This window comes from Chiloscyllium punctatum, chromosome 2 (genome assembly GCF_047496795.1).
Source record: "Chiloscyllium punctatum isolate Juve2018m chromosome 2, sChiPun1.3, whole genome shotgun sequence".
Lineage (NCBI taxonomy): Eukaryota > Metazoa > Chordata > Chondrichthyes > Orectolobiformes > Hemiscylliidae > Chiloscyllium > Chiloscyllium punctatum.
The window spans coordinates 80,968,531-80,975,488 of record NC_092740.1 but is presented as its reverse complement, the minus strand read 5'-3'; positions in this window follow the sequence as shown (position 1 = coordinate 80,975,488).

The window sequence follows — 6,958 nt, the reverse complement described above, 5'->3', positions numbered from 1 at the left end:
CACGGCTCATGTGAGTTTCTGGTCCCGAATACTTGGCAGCAGCTGTCTGACACAGAGATGAAAAACAGAGACATTGGCAGTTAGTCAGGTTTTTTTAAACAGAAAGCATCAGGGTCATGTCAGCCTCAGAAGCTTCATATGCAGAGGGGTAGTTAAATATTATTGGTCCTGAAATTCCACAGAGCCACTGGTAATACCTCAGCTGCATCAGGTTTCACTGGAGTGACTTGTTGCCAGCAGCTACTTTGTTAACTGTTTTGGTCTAGGATCTGTTTGGATGATTTACAACAATTCAATTTATGGCTAGCTTCTTAAAACTAAACTTATCACACACTGCACCATCTCACTTTCTTGCAATTTTGATGCATTCCTGTTTTAACCAGCATTGCTTTAGGAGTTCGAGTCAATGGTGAATATACTCCTGGTTCTTTTACTCATGCATCAAGAATACACTACAAGATCAAGTTACTTACTTAAATATGCTGGTTTTGCAGTATGAAAGATGTGAAAGAAGCTTGTTGATCCTAAATCATATTATCTGGTCTGTTAAGTGACCCAAATGCATAATTTTAGATAAAGCTTGAGTTGTATTAAATTTTCTGAAAACTGTTAATTTTAAGGATACATTGATTCTTTAGCCTACTATCAATAATTTCTGCCTCTGTGACATTTATTCAATAATCCCGTGTCGGCAGTGAAGCCTGTTTACAAAAACCTCAGTGATAAGAACATTCAATTTCTATGAATGATTAAAAATAAGAAGCTCTACCTTTTCCATAATTAAATCACACATTCAGAGGATAAGAGGTTATAAAAAATATCTACTTATGAAACATGTTTCTTGAGAAGGTATGAATAGAGATGCACTTGGGCTCTATTTCAGTTTCCTTTGAACAAAATGCCAAAGTTATTATTCAATGTACACAGTTGTGAATTATATATATATTATATATAAGTCAGAATTTTAGTTCTGAATATAAATTAATAATAAAGTAATTAAAGAATAATACTAATCAGATTAGGCCTGACCCAAAGATTTCAACTTTTTCAATTGTATGGCTTGTGTGGAACATGAGTAATGGTATTCAAAAAGAAAGTATTGAGTAATAAATGTGGAATCAAAGTATGGGTCAGAATTGGAGCCTTGTACTCACACACTGTTGCAATAATATAGAATCTTTGGCAACCAGAATGGCACACAAGTCAAAACAGACTGTCTGAAATTCTACTGAGAGTGCATCAGTGGCACAAGTTCATTTGCTCTACACATTTCACATTTCCATTTCATAGAAGGGATCCATCATTGTCCCCTCATTTACAAACTATTGATGTGTTGTCAGTGCAATTTGTGTCCCTGTGTTGAAGTATAGAGTCCAAAAGGAGATGGATTGCATTTCCTACCAGGGCATAATTACACCAGTGCAGTGTATCTGCATCTGCATTCCTGTCCTCTCGAAATGTTCTAATGAATTTTATACCATACAATACAGCATGGGAACAGGCTCACCAAACCTGCTCCAATTCCTAATCCTTATTTAGATCTGTGATTTATTGGCCATACACAGTTTCTATCCCTCTGTTCACCTCCCATTCCTGTGACTATCAAAATATGCCTTAAACATTGCTAATGTGACAACTTCCACCACCTCTACAGGCAGTGAGTTTCAGGCACCCACCACCCTTTGTGTGAAACATTTTCCCCGCCTTTCTCCCCTAAACTTTCCCCCTCTCACTTTGAACCTGTGTCCTCTTATAGTTGTCCTTCCCATCTTGGGAAAAAAGCCTAACTATTCACCCAATCTATGCCTCACATAATTTTGTAGATCTCTGCAGGTCGCCCATCAGCCTCTGTCTTTCCAGTGAAAACAATCTTGAGTTTATCCAATTTCTCATGACTAAAACCCTTCAGACCGGGCGGTAGACCAGTAAACCTTCGCTGCACTCTCTCGAAAACATCCACATCCTTATGGTAGTGTGCTGAACAGAACTGTATGCAATATTCTAAATGTGGCTTAACTAAAGTTTTAAACAGTTGTAACATAAATTGTCAACTTTTATATTCGGTTCCCTGGCCAATGAAGGCAAAATGCTGTACGCCTTCTTGACCAATTTCCCCACCTGAGTTGCCACTTTCAGATCTGTGGATATGCAAGCCAAGATCCCTCTGTATGTCAATGCTCCTCAGGGTTCTGCCATTTATTGTTATGAGTCGCAACTGAATTTGATCTTCCAAATTGCATTACCTCGCATTTGGCCAGATTAAACTCCATCGCTATTTCTCTGCCCAAATCTGCACTGTATCGATATGTATCCTTTGACAATCCTTCTGACAATCTGCAACTCCACCAATTCTGATGTCACCTGCAATCCTACCAATAAGACCACCTACATTTCCCTCTAGATTATTTATATATATTACAAACAGGTAATGCCCCTCCTTCCATTAACAGCTTCGGATGAAAGGATACTCTCAGCCAAAACCTGAGGTGCCAATAGTGTTGATCAAATAGCCTGTCTCCGCACTGTAGGGATTCTATTCTATTCCAATAATCAGAGAACATTATTGTAACTGGGATATTAGTGCTGTTGTTAATAGTACAATTTAAAAGATGAACTCTGAACTCAGTGTCTCTCTCCCTCCCTGTGATCACAAAAGGCTGGTTAGTATGGTTCAACACTGAGCTTTCAGACTGATCTTCTTAAGATGGCTGCCCCAGTACAGATCAAAGCCTCGACATATCTTCAAGAGGTGGGGTTTGGGCTTTATAAACAGTTCATCCTGGATGTGATGCCTTGTAAACGGCTCGACTTCCTTAAGGAAGTCAATATTCAGAGAATTCTCACTGAAATTGTTTCCTGGAGTTTAGAGTTGCTCTCCCAGTATTCTGAATTACTAGGAATGCTGTGTGGTGGGTGGGGTTTGGATGTGATGGAGAATTCGGAGCAGTATAGGAGACGAGACAGTGAGGAGATTTATGGTCTTGGAGGGAATGCAATGTTGACATGTCTCACAGATATAAGTTAGTACAGCTTTGAGAGACATGCCCATAATATCATCATCATATCATAGCATCTGATCCGAAACTGTGAAGATTTCTGACTCCATCTTAACTAAGATCACTTAAAACATGATTCACTGATGAAAATGTGCCCCTGTTTGTAGCTGAATAGTTTAATATTAACCCAGTCACTGATGCGCCTGTGACTGTTATATAAGTATATGTAACAAATCCAGAGTCTCATCTTTTTTCTTTTCAAGTAGCAATTCAACTCCCTTCAGAATATTACTATTGAGATTTCTATCAATGCATTCTCGATCTTAACTTACTGTGAAAAAAGAAAATCTTCTCGTCTTCTTTCTCATTTTTTTCACCAATTACCTTAAAAATGTATCCCTGGTTACTGATTCTTCTGCCAAACGCTTGAGGCAGTTGTGACATGTGAGACACATGTTTGTTCATTATGTGTCTGGATTAGTGGTGCTGGAAGAGCACTGCAGTTCAGGCAGCATCCAAGGAGCTTCGAAATCGACGTTTCGGGCAAAAGCCCTTCATCAGGAATAAAGGCAGTGAGCCTGAAGCGTGGAGAGATAAGCTAGAGGAGGGTGGGGGTGGGGAGAAAGTAGCATAGAATACAATGGGTGAGTGAGGGAGGGGATGAAGGTGATACGTCAGGGAGGAGAGGGTGGAGTGGATAGGTGAAAAAGGAGATAGGCAGGTAGGACAAGTCCGGACAAGTCATGGGGACAGTGCTGAGCTGGAAGTTTAGAACTAGGGTGAGGTGGGGGAAGGGGAAATGAGGAAACTGTTGAAGTCCACATTGATGCCCTGGGGTTGAAGTGTTCCGAGGCGGAAGATGAGGCGTTCTTCCTCCAGGCGTCTGGTGGTGAGGGAGCAGCGGTGAAGGAGGCCCAGGACCTCCATGTCTTCAGCAGAGTGGGAGGGGGAGTTGAAATGTTGGGCCAGGGGGCGGAGTGGTTGATTGGTGCGGGTGTCCCGGAGATGTTTCCTAAAGCGCTCTGCTAGGAGGCGCCCAGTCTCCCCAATGTCGAGGAGACCGCATCGGGAGCAACGGATACAATAAATGATATTAGTGGATGTGCAAGTAAAACTTTGATGGATGTGGAAGGCTCCTTTAGCGCCTTGGATAGAGGTGAGGGAGGAGGCGTGGACGCAGGTTTTACAGTTCCTGCGGTGGCAGGGGAAAGTGCCAGGATGGGAGGATGGGTTGTAGGGGGGCGTGGACCTGACCAGGGAGTCATGGAGGGAACGGTCTTTGCGGAAGGCGGAAAGGGGTGGGGAGGGAAATATATCCCTGGTGGTGGGGTCTGTTTGGAGGTGGCGAAAATGTCGGCGGATGATTTGGTTTATGCGAAGGTTGGTAGGGTGGAAGGTGAGCACCAGGGGTGTTCTGTCCTTGTTACGGTTGGAGGGGTGGGGTCTGAGGGAGGAGGTGCGGGATGTGGACAAGATTCGTTGGAGGGCATCTTTAACCACATGGGAAGGGAAATTGCGGTCTCTAAAGAAGGAGGCCATCTGGTGTGTTCTATGGTGGAACTGGTCCTCCTGGGAGTAGATCCGGCGGAGGCAGAGGAATTGGGAATACGGGATGGCATTTTTGCAAGAGGTAGGGTGGGAAGAGGTGTAATCCAGGTAGCTGTGGGAGTCGGTGGGTTTGTAAAAAATGTCAGTGTCAAGTCGGTCGTCATTAATGGAGATGGAGAGGTCCAGGAAGGGGAGGGAGGTGTCAGAGATGGTCCAGGTAAATTTAAGGTCAGGGTGGAATGTGATTAGATTACTTACAGTGTGGGAATGTGTTGATGAACTGCTCAACCTCCTCGCAGGAGCACGAGGTGGCGCCAGTGCAGTCATCAATGTAGCGGAGGAAGAGGTGGGGCCTGGCGCCGGTGTAATTACGGAAGATCAACTGCTCTACGTAGCCAACAAAGAGACAGGCATAGCTGGGGCCCATACGTGTGCCCATGGCAACCCCTTTGGTCTGGAGGAAGTGGGAGGATTCAAAGGAGAAATTGTTAAGGGTGAGGACCAGTTCGGCCAAACGAATGAGAGTGTCGGTGGAAGGGTGCTGTTGGGGACGTCTGGAGAGGAAAAAATGGAGGGCTTGGAGGCCCTGGTCATGGCGAATGGAGGTGTAGAGGGATTGGATATCCATGGTGAAGATGAGGCGTTGGGGGCCGGTGAAACGGACGTCTTGGAGGAGGTGGAGGGTGTGGGTGGTGTCTCGAACGTATGTGGGGAGTTCCTGGACTAGGGGGGATAGGACCGTTTCGAGGTAGGTAGAGATTAGTTCAATGGGGCAGGAGCATGCTGAGACAATGGGTCGGCCAGGGTGGTCAGGCTTGTGGATCTTGTCCTACCTGCCTATCTCCTTTTCCACCTATCCACTCCACCCTCTCCTCCCTGACCTATCACCTTCATCCCCTCCCCCACTCACCCATTGTACACTATGCTACTTTCTCCCCACCCCCACCCTCTCTAGCTTATCTCTCCACGCTTCAGGCTCACTGCCTTTATTCCTGATGAAGTGCTTTTGCCCGAAACGTCAATTTCAAAGCTCCTTGGATGCTGCCTGAACAGCTGTGCTCTTCCAGCACCACTAATCCAGAATCTGGTTTCCAGCATCTGCAGTCATTGTTTTTACCCTTGTTCATTATGTGACCTAATTATTTGACTATCAATGTACTCATCCTGCTAACATAGCAGGCAGTAAAATAGGAAGTTAAAATTCACACAACACCAGGTTATAGTTCAACAGATTTATTTGGAAGGACAAGTTCAGGTGAGTTGGCCATACCAAATTGCCAAGACAGCAATAAATATAGGGTAGGGGAATGGGTCTGGGTGGGTTGCTCTTTGGAGGGTCAGTGTGGACTTGTTGGGCCTAAGGGACTGTTTCCATACTGTAGGGAATCTAATCTAATCTAATCAATTGAATATTTCAGATCATGTCTCGTTCTTATGTTCCGATGAAGAGTCCTGGACTCTGCTTTCTTACCACAGATGCTGCCAGGCCTGTTGAGTTTCACCAGCTATTTCTGTTTCTGTTTCAGATCTCTACCATCTGTAGCTCTTTGTTTTATTCTAGTTCTTGTGTTATGGGAGCTAATATAAGTATTGTTTTATTAGGTACAAATCCCCTGCTGAAGGCAAGACACATACCAAATAGATGGATCACATTTCTCTGAGTTAGATAATGAAGGACCAGGAACTCACCCATTCCTAATGTCTTTTGTGGAAGCAGATTCCTCAAAGGAGACAGATTTAATGATCTAATGGGGTGGCACGTTGGCTCAGTGGTTAGCACTGCTGCCTCATAGTGCCAGGGACCCAGGTTTGATTCCAGCCTTGGGTGACTCTCTGTGTGGAGTTTGCACATTCTCCCCGTGTCTGCACAGCTTCCTTCCGGGTGCTCTGGTTTTCTCCAACAGTCCATAGGCTGTGCAGGTCAGGTGAATTGGCCATTCTAAATTGCCCATAGTGTTAGGTGCATTAGTCAGAGGGAAATGGGTCTGGGTGGGTTACTCTTCAGAGGGTTGGTGTGAACTTGTTGGGTCGAAGGGCCTATTTCCACACTGTAGGGAATCTAATCATATTGAGGGAGCAAATGGTAAAAACAACAGAAATGCAGTCACACGGCACAGAAAAATACCTTTCAGGCTCCCATTAAAGTACTGACTCTTTGGAAGAGCAATCTTCCAAAGTCTTGTGTACAAGTCTTGTGTATTTATTCTTTATCCAGAACCTGATTTTATTTTTCTTTTCAAGCACTCATTCAACTACCTTTAGAAAATAACTATTGACATTTCCAATCTTAACTTAATGTGAAAAAAAAATCTTCTCGTCTTCTTTCTCATTCTTTTTCACCAATTACCTTAAATCTGTATCCCCGGCTACTGACTCTTCTGCCAAACACTTGAGGCATTTGTGACATGTGAGAC